Below are 17,233 nucleotides of genomic sequence, written 5' to 3'. Positions count from 1 at the left end.
AGACACAATACTAGGCAATATTCCTCCTTCATTTGCCATCAAAGACTGTACACACTGCTCAGAGGAAGTACACTAAATACTCGCTCCAAACAGCTCAGTGGCAGCCTGCATAATTCTGTTATTTTTATGAAGGCAGCACAGTGTCCAAGACATTGCTGAATGCATGCAACACAATTACCCAAACTACACATGCAGCATAGCACACTTCTATACCTTCCCTAAAAGAAGGTATTTAATCTGAAATTCACTACTGTTTAGCTCTTAAAAAAAAAAAAAAAAAAGTAGTCCAGGAAAGGTATACAGCACAAAATGTTTTAAGTCCCATAGTTTCAGTTAATGCTCACAAGGGGCTGCTCAACTGGATTAAGTTGTCAGTCTTACTCAACTGCCACATCTGTGGTTCAGAACATCACAACTTGAGAAAGTTGGTACAAGTTCATTAAAGTTGCCATCTAAGACATTTCTCAAGTTCTATATAGACTGAAAATGTCTTTTCTAGTCAATCCTGCATTAAAATCCCCAGATATCCAAGCTAGTCTAAATTCCCCTTGTAAATGAATACAAACATCTACACAATTTTTTCCTTATAAATGAATACAAAATTCTGACCTTATCATAAGAGACATATTGCAAGAATACCACTTCCTGCAGGGAGATCAAGCACAAAATTCTCCCTATAACAATTTCATTCACAGTATTTTTTCCACAATACAAAAACATTTGGAGAAGTGGGTTTATGTATTTTCAAAACAAATAATAGATACCACAAAGATAATTTGTGATTACAACAGATCATGAGTCATTACAAGCTCAAGCCATCATTTATTCGTAACAGCATTATTTTCTACAGAATTTCTTTTTTTGCCCTTGAAATCTTGCCACAAACTTACTTTATAGTTTCTTGCATTTGGGAACAAGAGAGAAATTCAGATTCTTCCATGAGACTGAGAATGCTTCCAGCCATCCACCTGCCAAAGTGCAGTTTACAGATGGGGCAACCAGATGTTTCACTTTGTACCCATCTTAAACACCCTCTGAAAGGCTCAAACTAGATATCAAAATGCTTTTAACCACCCTATGGAGATTTTCTTATGCGTGTGGACACAAGGTGGAGGTGACATGAAGTGCAAGCACTTAGTGCACCACTTACATTAAGTGCACAAGGTGTGACATTTTACACAACATGCAGCATATGTCATGAGTTACTCATCAATTTAAAAAACAATTAGGTGTTGAAACTATACTTTTTTAAAATTAGAAAACAACAGCCTTTCAAGTAATAGGTCACACAAAACACAAGCAAGTAATAAAAACCACCCTCCATACAAAGGATCATATTTCAAGACTAAATCTGATAAACTAATAAAGCTTATACAAAACAGATCTATCAAAAAGCTTTTGACTGATTTTTCCTTCAGGGTGGCTTTTGACTTTTAAGAACATCAAGAAGTTTTCTACAAAAGATAGCAGGGAGTACATAAGTGTATATTTATATATGTATATGGATGGCTGGAGATTAATTCCAGGACTTCTATACTTCATTATGTTCTATGAAAACAGCATTTTATAAAAAATGAAGGCAAGATACAAGGCTTATGTTTTTGTCTTGGTACATCATTTCACATACACATTTGTTCTTACCATCTTATTAAACAGGACAATGTAAAATTGTGGGTTCTATATAACCTGAGCAAGTTTCACAGATAATCTGTCAGTGTAAAACATATCAGAAGTCTTACAACTATTACACCTAAATTCATCTTTAAACAAAACCAAAACAGGTGACAAAAAGCCTTATTCAATAAATTTTAACACTTTGTTATTCTGGAACCTCTAAATAAATAAAAAAAATTAAAAAATAGAAGACTTGGTCTTAGAACTCTTCGATGCATTACAGCAAGTTCTTTGATGTATTTTCATGTGTATTCCACTTAAGTTCTGTTGACTTCAATCAGTCAAAAGGTGACTGATTTTGCACTGAAGTGCCTCCTGAAGTCAATTGGGGTTCCCCTGCCACAGTTCTTGATGCTTGCATCACTAGCTGTGCAAGATAACACCTGAGCTCTGCACCTCTCACTAACAGGAATCCACATTAGCAGAACTTTCCATCAGGAGGGATTACAGATCATGAAACATGCAGCAGTGTAGTAGTGGGGGACCCAGTGAATGATCACAGCACAACAGCGCTTCCCAGAGCACTGTCTCCTTGGATTAGACCTTTCAGAACTCAGATATCCAAACTTTTTGGCAGGGGTGCATAGAAATCCACTGAAGCAGGTGAACCTGCTGATGGAGGATCATCCCAAGAATGAGAAATACTGAAAAAACAAAATACAGTCAATGAAAGACCCTGAGAGAGGACTACTGCAAGTAACTTGAATTCACATGTGCAAAGAATTGCTAGAATTAGCAATAATAATAGCAAAATAAAATTATGAACCAGACAAGATATTGGGAAGTACAATTTTGGAAGACCGCCTAGAGGTCCTATAGCCTACCACAAACAGCACATCATTTGACAGGTCTCTTCCCGAGGAAGCGTGCATTGCAAACCTGCAGCTTTGTAACACGAAATGTTTCTAAAACTACTCCACCGTGCCAGCCCAACTTTACCTGCTGTGGGAGAGGGGGTAAAGGTTTGTTTTATATTTACCACGTAGGACGGCGAGAGAGCTGCCGGGCGCTGGCGGCGGGGGAAGCGCGGTGCCGCCGGTCCCACGGGCATCCCGCGGCTCTCCAGGGCAGCCCCCCCGGGCTTTGCCCGCAGCGCCCCCCCGCGGCCAGAGGCAGCACTGCGCCCTCCGCCGCCGGGCCCCGAGCTGCCGGCCTGACAGCGGGCTGCCTTTAACCTGCCCGTGCCGCACACACCGCCCCGGCACGGAACACAGGAGAACTGCGCCCGATTCCACGGGCCCCCGCAGAAGGCAACAAGTTCAGGGGAGCTTGAACTTGCTGCTTAGCACGGTGGGAACGTGTTCCAAAATACAGCCATTTCAAGGAAACTCCCCACAGCCGCTCTGCCACCACGGCCCCTTTGTAGCTGCACACCCCACACTCACAGGCAGACGAGGTTTCCCTGTAGGCTCTGTCCCAGGGTTCCCACAGCAGTTTCAGGCTTCCGATTCAGTCCAAATCCTTAAAATAATTTAATCATGGTGCAATAATTAAATCGCAAATAACAGCTGGAGCTGATGTCTCCGAGGAGGGACCCTGAGCCAATGATCCCCTGGGTGTTTGTACCCTCACAGTCTAGGCACGGGGATGTCTGGGGTCTCTGAGTGCCTGGTCCCCTGGCTGGCACTACAGGTCCCCGTGCCCTTCGTTGTACAAAGGGACTCACGTTCTCCTGCCTCGGGCTCCTGGCTCCGCAGAGCTCAGCCTGGGGCTGCACAGCGAGCCACATATGAGGAGGAACGTATTCCTCAACAGCCATGCTGGCAGTACGGCCATTGGTACAACCACGCAGCTGGAGGCTTTTCTGTGCCAGCAAAGTGTAAACCTTGGTGGTTTAAACGTCTTTTCCAACCTAAATGATTCTGTCGTCTCCCTTTAGGTAAACACTGCAATGGGGTGGGCACATCTCTTGGCACACGGACCCTGTGCTTTCTCCCAGCTTTTCAGCAACAGGACAACATTAACTGGACAGAATGTCACACCAAAAAAAAAAACCTACAAAGCAAAACTATCCTTTCTGCTGGGACACTGGTACTGGAGGTATCACCAAAGGAGTTTCAGCAGGAAAGACCTCAGAGTAAAAGAAAGGGTACGAGTTTTGCCTTTTGAAAGAGTGAGTGGGCCAAGTGATGCAAAGTAGTCTCTCTCTCGGCAGCTTTTCAAGAAACGTTAATATTCTTTGAGATTAAGGGTGTTAACTATGCATCCTATACTGAACATAGCATATAAAACCTATTGAACACAGCATTAGTGTACACCAAACAATTATTATTTTGCATAAAAAATACTTTAAGTCATTTAACCTTTCTATAGTTTTGGTTTACTGCTTTTTTTTTAATGTAAAAATGTAAACAGTTTCAGTTATTCCCATGCTTTCCTTAGACACAGCTAGCTATTTCCTGAGAAATGAAAGAAACAAACAATCAGTTTCTGGTAAAGTTTCACTTTTCTTTCAATCACCTAGGCTGTATTTATTTGATTTATATGGGGGCTGGAGTTTCTTTTGAAGAAACCTGTGGGGCTTTTTTCTTTGGAAGAAGAATAATTCTTTGCAAATTTCTGAGAATGATTTGGGAGGGTAGGATTCAGAGTTTGGCTTTGATTATCTAGCATTAGTAAGAAAAAAACCCAGAAATATCTGTCAAAATATATCCATCAGCAGTTGAACATAAAACCATTATGTTCACTGACTGAATACCATATTATTCTGTTTAACAGAAAAGCCCCCAAATTTTTAGCATTTATGTATTAGTTTTAATTAATTTAATTCAACTGTTCTTATCTTGAGGTCACATGAAAGAATACAATGTTTTCCTGGACTCATTAGGAGTTCCTGAGAAGATCAAGGTATTGTCTACCCTACAACTTCTACAATCCTCAGTCAGGATAAGGATCTGGGCTTCCTGTTGCTAAACTCTCGCTTGCTCCAAGTACTGATATGTTGCACAAGATCTTCCAAACCTATGAATGTCTCCCACTGGCAGATTTTTCTTCAAATAACAACCTGCAGCAGTACGTAACCTGTACCATACCCATTTGCACACAAGTAGAAACAGCAAGAGAAGACATCATTACACAATCCCATTACAATAGTAGCCAGTTTTTTTTATCTTATAAAATAATCAAAGTGAATGATGACAATCTCGATGTTGATATCTATATAAAGGACATTAAAATAAGCAACATTTTAAAACCAAAGGTTCATTTCCAGAACAACAATGGCAACACTACTGTGAAATTTGATCTCTAAGGAATTGAGACCTGAACTTTTACCAAAAGCTTTTCAAGTGCTTTACAGAAAAAACAAGAGTTGACAATTGTTAATGCACAGAGGACAGCCAATGTTAAGGACAGCCAGAACATAGTAAGCGATAACCAGAGGACAAGCACACATATATTTCCAGAATTACTCAAAAACAGTGGGTCAACATGTATTTCTTAAACAAATATTTGGGCTATTTAGTTGATGATTTTTACAGTCATTGTCACAGTCTCTGTTAAGAGCTTCTCTAGCACTAGATAAAAGTACAAAACTGTAGCAAAATTTCCTCATGTTTGAATGGCCACCTTTTAAAAACATGTCAAAAGCATAAAAGTCAAATGGCAAGGGAATCTATATTCCGCTGCTCAAAATAACCTTCATTCCAACCCCAAAACTGCATACAGCACACTTATCCTGCTTTCCTTACTAAGCCTAACCTAACTAGTTTATTGCTTAAAATTTTATTCAAGGCAGGTATGTTTAAAATGCTACTGACCTGGGGGAACTATAATTATCTTTTTTTTTTTACTGTGACTTTTCTCCATCACTTCTATTACTTAAAAAGAAACTAAAACAAACAAAACAAAACCACGCTTAGTGAGTTCATAGGATAAGCTCCATTTGCAATAGCAAGGAAAAAGCTCTCTATGCCTACATTAAATATAGGTTCTGTCTTGATCTACATAGCATTCGTCATTCCCATCTATTTTAGTTCTTCTCTTCCGATATTAACTAGGTTTTCAAAACATGGCCATGGGAAGTTTAATCTATATGGCAAAATAGAAAGTAGAAACTAATATTCAACCCACTTGAAAGAAAATCCAATTCACCTGGGTGGCTGAATTCACAAGTTCATTCATGTGGATAGACATGCTCACATCTCTACTAATTTAGGCTCTCTTATACAGACCATGCTACTAAAACTCTGAAACATTACATATTGTGGAAGATAAATATATTACAGGATCTATACTAGCTGAGGAGCAATGGATTTCTAAATCTCATGCAACATACAATCCTCCTATATAGAATTTCATAATGTCATCTCTTTCTCATAACAAAATCACCATGCCAAAAGAAGCAGGTCACAATAGAGATCAAGATTTATGGACTAATATTAAAATAGTCACAGAATAAATAAGTACTTCATTTTCTTAAGTTAGGTATTTGCTAACCATTTGTGCAACAGTAGCTAAATCAAGTTGATTATCAAATTATTTCTCACAGAGAAGTGTGAGACTTCAAAGTTAGTCTTATCTAGAGGTAGTTCAAACTATTGTATCTATCTTCCTAACAGAGTATTATTTTTAAAAGTTAGATATTGTCTGTTTGCCCACATATGTGTTGGGACAGAACTTCAAACCTCCCTTCTTTTCAATGTCAAAGACAGAAATAATAATCTCTAAAGCACTATGAGATTCCTCAATTGAAAAGACCTAACTTTAGATTTTTAAGAAGCAGTATTCCTGTTTAAATCATATATTAAAGACTTCCTTCAGGGTAAAGGAACAACACTCCAATTCCTGTAAAATAAAAATGTCTTTGCCCCTTCTTTTTACTTTGTAACTTGAATGTATTTCCATTTGATAATCTGAACATAATCAGAAAGAATAAATTCTGCTGATGGAACTATGCAATTAGATTTGAATAGAAAACAGCCCCAACCCTACAGTAAATGTAGTTGTACTTCAGTACTCAGGGCTGAAGCCTTCAACATTTGTGGCTTACAGAAAGATTGGCACCTGTATCAAAGGAAAACAAATTCACTCCTGGTCTGACCAAGACGCCTTCCCCTTACTGGGGACACACAACAATTATATTAAAATCAAGGCAGGGGAAAAATTAGATACTTAAGGAACTTACTTATCAGATAGCACATGACTATGATTTACCATAGTAATACATCACATGAATACCTGCTATTAACTCAAGCAATTCTTCCATGTAAATTCTGTATGCATCAAAGCGAGTAAAGTTTTTTTCTCTAGCAAGCATAGAATGCTATGGGATATTGTTTCCATTGAACAAAGTAAGAAGCCTTTTGGTGGATTTTGTTTTGTTTTCTAATTAATATATGATTCTCTACTGTCTTAAGGAGGAGGAAAAAAATCAGTAACAACAACCAAATACTGCAGAGGATGCTCCCAGTAGAATTTCACATGAGCCTATGGACACCACAGTATTGTAGCTTTAAATACATAAACATTTGCAAAATGTCATTCATGTTTAACAGAAAACAAGAAAAGAGGCAGAGAATCTGCACTTTTAGAATTTCTACAAAGGAAATAGAACAGATATAGTTTAGGTTTAGTGAGGTTTTGGTTTCAGGGCTTTGAGCACAGAAGAAATTCTAACTTTCAGTGTTGGATGTCAGATGAAATCTAATTTCCTATTTGGAAAGATACAGCATACTTGGATGAAATAGGGGTCCAACTAAGGTACTAAATTAAAGTTCAAAAAATGTTTCTAGTAAGAAGGGGAGAAAAAAGCCCTAAGTTTGAAATCAAACAATTTTTGATTATTAGCAAATAACTGAACAGTCACTAAATGCAGTGCTAGAGTAACTAATTCTCAACATATCAAAGTTTATAAGTAAAAAAAAAAAAAACAACACAGAAAGATGAAGGAACTAAACAAAAAAATTGTTGAGGCACTCAAGAGAAAACATCAGTTTCTACCCTATATGGAACATTTATGTACATATGCACAACCATGTAGGTTAGCTTGGTAAATGTAGTCATATTATCAGAGTAAATGATATATAAAAGTGAAGAACAGTAAACAAGATCACCATAAGAAAAATAAAACAAAATAAAAACCCCAGAAGCAATACACAGCACTCTGACTTTGCAACTGCAGAAGAACACTGATCAGACTGCTTAAGAGACAGCAAACACGGCAAAGCTACTGTTGCTACACACCAGCCCTACTGCTCAGGCATTCTGACAATCACCTGGGGGCAACAACAAAGCTCAAAAGGCACTTCCATGTATTAATAGTTCTACCCAAGTACCACACATTAAAGTGGATCTATGGAATGGTATGGCATGGTATTACGAGTGGCAAGTTGTGAAGTTCAGATTAAGACAAAAGAGGGGTGGCATACTTTTAACTTGCATATATCACCAGATTAAAAGGATTATTCTAATTTTTAATGCCAGAAGAAACGTATACAAGATTAGCATGTATTGTAAAAGATTTACAAAAGTATTCCTCATGATGGAAGAGAATTGCTGTACTACCTATCTGAAGGAAAGGTTAAGCCTGTTCCTGTTAGAAGCAAGAAGGAAAAAAAGTCACCTGCCTTTGAAGAGGAGAGAGGAAACTGAAATTTAAGGACCTGATAGGACATGATTACCAAGGAAGGGAAGAACTCCTTTATTTAAAGAAAAAATCATATGATGAGATCAGAAAGACTAAAGAACACCTGAGTGCTTTCTTCACTTGAAAGACTCATAACCATAAAGACTCATAACCATAAACGTGAAAGACAGGAGGATTCTTTTCCAAAAATTTTCACAAACTGGAATTACTTCCTCCCTAAGGAAATGTAAAAAGAGGCGTGACAACTGTCATTTTGTCCATGCTAGGATTAGCTTCCATCACTCACACAGAAGAGCTAAAGAAATGTGGTTAAAATTAAGAACAGGAGCTATGTACACCTGAAAGGGAGAAGGCTCCTTTCCTCACACAACCCTGGTATTCCTTCCTTAACTTTGCTGTATGTTTTAGACTGAATCCTTATATTCTTTATGGAGTGGCTCGAATCAAAGGAACAGTTGTGCATCAGAAGCAAGGCTTGCTGCACTTCATTATGCATTTCTGAGCCAGAGCACTACTGAGGAGGACCTAAGCATAGCAGAGACAAGGACTTCATGACCAGTGGTGCACTGTACATGGAAATTGCCCTGGGCTAAATGTATAAAGTGTATAAAATGTACAAAGTGTATAAAGCCCTGATGAGCAGAGGCACAAGGGACTGCAACTCAGTTTCCACAGGAAAGCTCTGCAGCTACACAGGAGATATCAGAAGTAGCTGCATCACTTGTGCTTTACCCAAACCTCTGGAAAAAAATACCACTGTCTTATCTTTGACATGCTTTACTTAGACACACAATGTTTTCATTAGCTATGAACCAAGGAATAAGCATTTTCCAGTTCCCTAAAGACTTATGGTTTCCATTCCATTATATATCATAGATTCAAACTCTAATATGTAGACTTTACTGTAACTTGTACAGTTACCCTACACCTTAATGTAGAAGTTACTGTTACTTTTAAATTAAGCACCTCTTCAAATGAATTGCTTTCAAGCTAATAGTTGCTGGCTGCAAATGGAGAACAGCAGTATCTCCACAACCAATATATAACAGCTGCCTGACCAAAAAAAAAGCATTACAAATAAGGGTTGAAGATGTATATGGATACAGATAGCTGTGTGTGTATATACATATATTTTAAAAGGGCTGTAATACTGCAATTTTAAGCAAGAGCAAAATTAGTTAGCATACAGAGTTCTTCTCCACCATCTTCCTACTGATGCATAATGAGATTATTAAAATAAATTCACCACAGGTCTAGTCCCTTTGAAGGCCAAATGTATTTCACTTTGGGTGTTAAAATTCACCCAAAGGTAATGCCTTGTATATTATGCTCAATATACAAGCAGATTACATTTTTAAAAAAGTGGCCAAAAGGAGAAAAAAAAAAATCTAACTAAAATTTATTGCTCATTATCAAGATACTTAGCTGCTCTTCATGCCAGAAAATAAGTTCAAAAAGAAAAAGCTTTACAAAATGTCGAGAACAGAAAATTTATGAATGTTGAATGCTGCCTAAAAAGGAAACCCAAACAAACAAAAACAAAGTACAAAGTCCCCAGTATCCTAGGAAAAGTAAGTCCTACCAGACAGGTTCAACAGTATTTTCCCCTCTAGTCTGACAGACAACTTTCCCACTTCACAGATAGAGTACCTCAGATTCTGTGTCCCTGTTAGCATTTCTGTCTTCTGGGGTTTGTTTGGTAGATGTGCCTCAGATGTTCCACATTATTTGAACAATACAAGGCATCAAGTGTGAGGCATTCTGCAAGTCATTTGTCACTACAATTAGGTATGCTCTACAAAATTCTTCAGCAGAAACATACCTCTAGTCAGGCATCAGAGTGAAAACAAATGTTCAAATGAAGCAGGAGGCAAGGAGGAAAGCCTACAAAAAGCCTTATTAAATGCAGCAAGGCTCACTGAGCTATCTCTTAACAGTATTTTTGTGGTAAAAAATAGCTTAAATTTTCTGTTTCTTTTTCCAATAGCCACTTTAGAATTTATATTGACAGAACTAATGAAACTGCTGAGCAGAGTAATAAGTAACACATATTGCTTTAATCCTAAATAATTATTTAAGGGAAAAAAAAGGAAGAATAAGAATTTATTTTTAAAAAAAAAATAAAATACATTTAAAAAACCACCACACTTCTGTCCTCATGATGGTCCATTATTAATTATGCTGGAAAAGAAATTAACCAAACTTAGGTGCTACACCTGCAAAAATGCTTGACAAGTATTAACAGGCACATCAGTTATTTTGAATACTGTTCAAGAATTGCTTTTACAGAAATATGCTTTTCAGCATAACTAGTACTCCAGTAAATTTTGCAGAGAAGTCATGTGAGCTTTTCAAGACCTGACTGGACAAAGCCCTTAGCAACAAGGTTGATCAGGAAACTGATTCTAGATAGTAAATTAACAGCACTGAAGAAGAATGGCAACTGATACATTTTCCATCTATATTATTTTTTCTTATCACATATATTTTTAAAGGAAAGCACTTCAATAAAACTCTCTGCATTCTCCAACAGGAAAATAGACCCTGAAAGACTACTTTTCACTAAAGTGAAAAACAAAAAAAAACCCCAAACACAACATGCTTATTGCCAACACAAACACAGTGGGCTTTTAATACAGAAGACAATTGATATAAACACTGAAGATCCAGTGATAAGAATATTTGTTTTAAACCTGATTGCTTTTTAAATATCTTGCAGCAAGTATAAAAAGCACAATAATTACTGAAAAGTATTCCAAAAATTAGATCAGTACTGGACAGCCTTGCTCCCAATAAAGAAAAATTATACAATTCAAACTTGAACATTTGAAGCTTGTAATTGGAGCCCTTTTTCTGTATAAACATATAGAAGTGTAGAAACATACATAAGCACTAAAAACTTTTAAAATTAGATAAAACTAAAGTTGTCCTAAGCAAGGTAAACATGCACATAAGAAAAACTTACAGTAAAAAATTATACTAATGTTCTCAAACCCTCTGCCTCCATTTTTCTGTTTAATTTAAAAGACTGATTTGGAGCTCCTACTCCAAAGATGAACTTGCCTTCCTTGGGCAATAGCAAGATACGGTGTTTAAGGTAAACATCTGCAGCAACTAATTTAGCACACTTTAAGAGAAAGAATACGTCAGTACAAAAACAGTCATGTTATAAAATTTCTAACAAAGGACAGTTAAGCAAATCAGTATGTTACATAACTAGAAATGAAAAAGAGTAACAGAAGCAAACATGGGTACAAGATATACTGGAGATGTTCCAAAGGCAGATCTTACCATGCACTCAAATTCTATTTTTTTTGTATGCTTCTGCTGCACAGAATATATAGAATGATACAAAATAAAGAAAAGTGGAAGCTATGAGGAAATATTATAGAACATATAATACTCTAATTATTAATAATTTCTTAATAATAGAATTTAAAATCTATTACATTCTATAAAGTACTATAGAATATATAAATAATAAAATTGTTTTGAATACAGAAGTCCACATAGCAAATAGCATATCAAGAACAGCACTTCAATATTTTCGTCCTGTATCCAGGTATACATTGTATAGAGGTACCAATGTATCCTCTGTTCCAAGCCCAAAGGAAGGCATGGTTTATCAGTTTTAGCACTTGACTATAGAAAAGCAGTGTGTTACATTATTTTTGAAGGATAGTTTAGACGTTGGTTGGATCTCTCTATATACACTTCAGCTCAGAAGTGCTAGTGGCAATAGTTGCCCTGTACTTAACATCAATGCATATCTATTTCCTACTGGTCAAATCCTGACATGCAAAGCAGCCAAGAAAAGAGCATCTAGATATGGCACTGAGGTAGAAGTGAGAGCACTGACTAAGGAACCGGGCACCTTCCAACACAAAGCTTTCCATGAGTCCATGACTGCCCTCTCCAATGAGCTGCAGTATCCGGCTACAGCCACAAGGGGGCAGAACACAGACGCCCGCACATCCCAAAGCAGGGAGGGCTCTGCTCCCCCCAATTCCGATTTACATGGAGCACTGCCGCTCGTGAAAGAAAACTCGAGAGAACTCTTGAACTTACAGAAATTACACAAAAGAAATACTAAATGTACAATTCGAGAATTACTGAATGCACAGACACCACATCTGGCTTCCAAAGTCCCCAAGAAGTCGATGACTGGGAGGCTATTTGCCGTGTTCTCGACCTCTTCCTTAGACATTAACTTTTGGCCAGTTACAGTTACACTGTATTAAAACAAAGGTTCTTGTTGGATTTAACACAGTACAGACAGTGGTCTAGTCAGACAACTGATACCTGAAGTAGCAGCTCAAGGTGTATTACAATACAGATGCTAAGCGAAACAGAAAAAGATACATGAAAATCCATTTATGACACTACAGTGAGAAAGACCTTACCACTTAGAAGCCATTGTTAACCACTGACTAGGATGTATCCATCAAGACATTTTCCCCGAGTCCAACGTTGTGCTTCGAGATGTAAAAGTAGACAAAGACGTAAACAGCTTTGAGTTGGCTGGTATGTAGCCAAAAACTGGAGAAAGATCTCCAAACACAGTACAGACAAATGAAGTACAGAACTCTGAAAAAGAAACAAGAAAAAAAATCAAACCTTGGACACTTAACAGAAACATCAACAATTTCCCAATGCTTCAGAATTTTGAATTTATCATTGAAAAGTTAAAAACTATAAGAGTCTTGTTACATTTTTCTTCAAAATTGCTGTTCTGCTCAGAAGCTAACAATTCTTAATGATTTTTTTTCCCCATGAAAGAGAAAATTAAAACTGACACCAAACTAACATCTGGTTTCCCACGCTCAGCATACTCTGCATGCATCCATTCCTTATGAAGGGTTCCAATTGCACTTTAGTTATAAACATATTTTTATTAGTCATATATAACCACTCTAAAATGCAAGTAATTCTGAATCGATTTTTTCATATTAGTCCTTTTATTAATTTATTTTCTGATTTTTTTTTTCCATCTGCTCAGTTAGGAGGATGTGGTCAGAAAAAGAAACAAAACCAATACTTCATCTGGGTCTTCCTAACAAAGCCTTGAGAAATTCTGGAGATTCCTTCACAATAGAAGTTTATATGCAGCTGACATACTTGCCACAACTTGCCTAAGTAGCAGTTTCTTTTTGTTCTTCTATAGTGCCAAACTAAAGTAAAAGAAAGCACTTTATTATTTTTCATTTTACCCTGAAGGCAGATCAAGTACTTTCAACTGCTTTTAACAACTCAAGTCTCATCATGCAGTAGCAGTCCATCACTCCAGAACATCTAATTTATATGTGGAATTTTTTTTTCTTCTTTTTAAAATTCATAGCTTGAAGAATTCCAGGAATTTTAAAATTTCATAGCTTGAAAATTTTCCAGGAAAAATGTGTAAAAACCCCTGTATATCCAACACAACTTTCAGTGCTCTGATGCAGCACAAATGTAGTAGTTTCCTTTAAGGATGTGTGAACTATTCAATCATCATCAATTCTTTTATGTACAATTTGTTCCACTTCTTAATTAGTGTTTCCAAAAATACAAAAGAGAGACCCACATAAGTGCAGTCTAAAAGTAAAAAGCCACATCCTGAAGATTTTTAAGATGTAAAAGAGAGCTCAAAACTGGGACTGTGAGACAAGCAAGAAAATTAGATAAACTTTTGCAAACAGAAGGCAACCTGATGCTGATATGTAAATTGGGAATGTATTACATAATTCCTTGGAAAAGCAAGTAAAGTGCTTTAAAAGATTTGGCTGATTACAAAGAGAAGCATTTAAAGACAGACAAAACTCTGACTGTGAATTTTACCTAAATTTTGCAACTTTTTAATAAAAACATGAACTGTTTTCCGTAGTCTGTGCATTTGACAGTGCAGTGCATCACATACACATCATTTTCACCTCTTCAGACAATTAGGGCAAGTGAACATTGTTTTCTGCACAGCAGAAATGTATCACCTTTCATCCTACCTACACGGATAAACTGTACTATTCCCTTTTTTCTCTTCTTTTTGCTCCTTTTTTTTAACTGAAGGTAAGGAATAGTTGAAATCAGTTCATGTCAAACCTTACATTCACCCCAGTTTGAAAGAGAGTGCGTCAGCTGTTCTTTAACTCCTCTGCAAATACAATCACTGGGAACCGCAGTTGAACACAATCAAACCCATGCCTTATTACCCTCCATAAAACTGACAGAATACCCAGACAGAAATCCACCCTGGCATATGCTGACATTTAGTTCACTACATCACGCAAAACACATGTTCACAGGTACATAATCCATTCTATTTAGAGGCTTCCCTGCTCGCTAGCTTTGGAACAAACACACACAAACACATCTTCCTTCTTTACCACACCAGATTCAGTCTCCCCCTCCCACCACACCACCACCCAACAGCCCAGCTGCTTAAGGAAGGAAATAAAGTTAAGCTGAAAACTCACTTGACTGTCCAAGCTTTAGGAAGGTAATGTCAGTTCAGCCAGTAGACTGGAAAGGGGCCAGAGGGTGGAAGCCCACGAAAACCCATGCAATGTACTCAAGTTCTTTTGTACACACTGAGCAATAATTTCATACCGTAGCTGCTGCCCAGAACTTAAAGAACAGGTACAGCTGGATTTGAATACAACCTGAGGTATTCTACAGAATCAATCTGATCAGATTAACTCTAGCTACAGGAAAAATAAAGTATCAGTAAAGGTAGCAAAAAGGTCAAAAGTCTCAACTGATGCCAGTGAAGCTTACAGTAGCTACAGCATATTGCTGGTTCATTTGGCTTCGTTTCCTAACGGCAGCTGACAAGTTAAAATGTAACTATACTTTATCAGATTTGAAGTCAAAGGTATCACACAGGTGCAGTTTCAGTGTTTGGGGTTCACCCTTACAGAAGATTTATGAAAAGTTAGGAAGCAGAACATGAAAAAAAGAAACATAATAAAATTGAAAATACAAGAGGTTTGCTATCATAAGGTTCAAAAAATAGTACAAAGAAAACTGGTGCTACCTCTAAGTTCTCATATCTAAAAGAATTCAGAGATCCTCTAACAACCTGAATTGGAAAACACAACTAAAAATCCAGCCAACTTAACAGCACATGTAACTTCTAATTACATAAACTTTTGGGGGGGGGGGGGAGGTGTTCACAGAGCATTATTTTCAAGCTGCTATATTATATTCACAGAGTAGCTGCTATAATATTGGCTGCTATGCAAGACAGAACTGAGCTTTAGCTTTTGAGCAGCAATTAAGATGCTCATTCAGCACACATTGCTAAACGTAGGAGAGGTGGTACAGTCAATCACTTCCAAAAATTTCTGGGATGGCAATTAATACTAATGTTGCTGGAAATCAAAGTATCAGCACCTTCATTTAAGGAGATACATACAACACACTATATTAGAGCTTTCTTTATAATTACTGGCCCAAAAGATTTAATAAGATGATACTTCAAAAGAAAGCAAGCAATACTAGTAGTTTCAGACATCTGCTAGAAGTGATGTTTCCATGCTACAAACCCTAACCAGGCTTCAATACACTGTTTGCTCTTACACAGGTAGAAAAAAGGCAGAGATGAGCGGTATCCATTTTTATGGCATCATTTGAAAAATTACAACAAACAGCTTGAAGTTTAGGAGTAAACAATGGCACTATGGTCACCCAAACCAGTGGCTGACCCATAACTTCAACATTTTCTAGAGTTAAGTAACCTGTTGTCACAAGCACTCCTAAGATCACACACCACCCTTGTAAGCTTTGGTCCTCTTGTCAACTTACACCACTCCTCATACAGGGGATAGAAGGAAGAAAACAACATTGTTGACTATAAACTAGATTTATTATACAACATGTTGACTATATACAAGACTTCCCTGTTACAGACCAATTACCCATTTTTTCCACTGCAGGATGCAGAAATGATATCAGAAGGCTGAAAGATTTCCAGCAGCTGACAAGTCTCCTTGTTCTCCCAATCCTTTCCTCAGCAACAGCATGCACTACTGGACTATACTGAGGTTATGGCTTGCTGTCCTCCCAAGTAAGTGATACTGGTGACTGACATCAGAAATAGCAAAAAGAAGAGCTTGAGAGCACCTGAATATTATGGAAGGCATTTTTAAGCTAATTGCCTCATAAAATTGAATGGCGTAAGAATAAAAAGGGGGAATAAAGTTTCCCAGGCTCCTTATACCCAAATCTGCTCCATTTCCTTACTGAAGCTTGGCACACTGTGTCTCAACGGAAGATTTTTAGTAACAACTTGGTTCTTTTGCTTCCTGCAAAAGTTTTAAGTATATTATAGTGTATAACAATAATCAACACCACTAGCTAAAAATGGTACATGATGAACTGAGTGTTACTAAATGCTGTCAAGAACACAGCAGTCATGCAATATTCTCCCAATTTCACCAACCATCTCCCTACTGAAAACCAGCTTTTTTCCACTCCACAATCCACACGACCAGTGAGGCTGGATGACTGCTGATCAATTAACTGTGAGGAACCACACAAGTCGTAAACAGGAGAGACACAGGGTCACTAATGCAAAAACCAGGCCTTCCAGGGGCTTGGGCAGGGACTTCATTAAATACAAATATTGCAACTGGAAGATGCATAGATCATTGGCATGAAATTAATGTAGGTTCAGTTTTTACATAACTGATATAGAAATGAGATAACACTCACAAGGCATATCAAGATCACCTAAAAGGATTCATGGGACAAGACAAAAAACTGCATATCCTAGCCATAACAAAACCTTGGAATATAGCCATCCACCTGAACCTGAGAACTACATGTGTTTTACTGGTTCAACACTTTCTTCTTCTAAGAATTACAAATAGCTCTCCATTTACAAACTGACAAAGTTCAATTGAAAATATTCCCATTTGTAGTGAAGAAGGATTTGCAAGATGAATTTGAGGGTTTGGTACTAAATGTGTAATAATTTGACCATGATAACTCAAATTT

The 17,233-nt window shown here is 37.3% G+C and overlaps 1 protein-coding gene across 1 annotated transcript in view; it reads right to left on the bottom strand.

The window, feature by feature from the left end:
* The window catches only part of FRYL (FRY like transcription coactivator), a 161,085-nt gene that overhangs the window by 135,029 nt on the left and 8,823 nt on the right, over positions 1–17,233 (bottom strand). The window contains exon 2 of the mRNA XM_058837376.1: positions 12,664–12,847. The gene's annotated coding sequence lies outside the window, so the exon portion shown is untranslated. The remainder of the gene's footprint in view (positions 1–12,663; positions 12,848–17,233) is intronic.

Source organism: Poecile atricapillus, chromosome 4 (assembly GCF_030490865.1).
Source record: "Poecile atricapillus isolate bPoeAtr1 chromosome 4, bPoeAtr1.hap1, whole genome shotgun sequence".
Lineage (NCBI taxonomy): Eukaryota > Metazoa > Chordata > Aves > Passeriformes > Paridae > Poecile > Poecile atricapillus.
The sequence above is the reverse complement of the archived record's forward strand: the minus strand, read 5'-3'. Positions and strand labels throughout refer to the sequence as shown.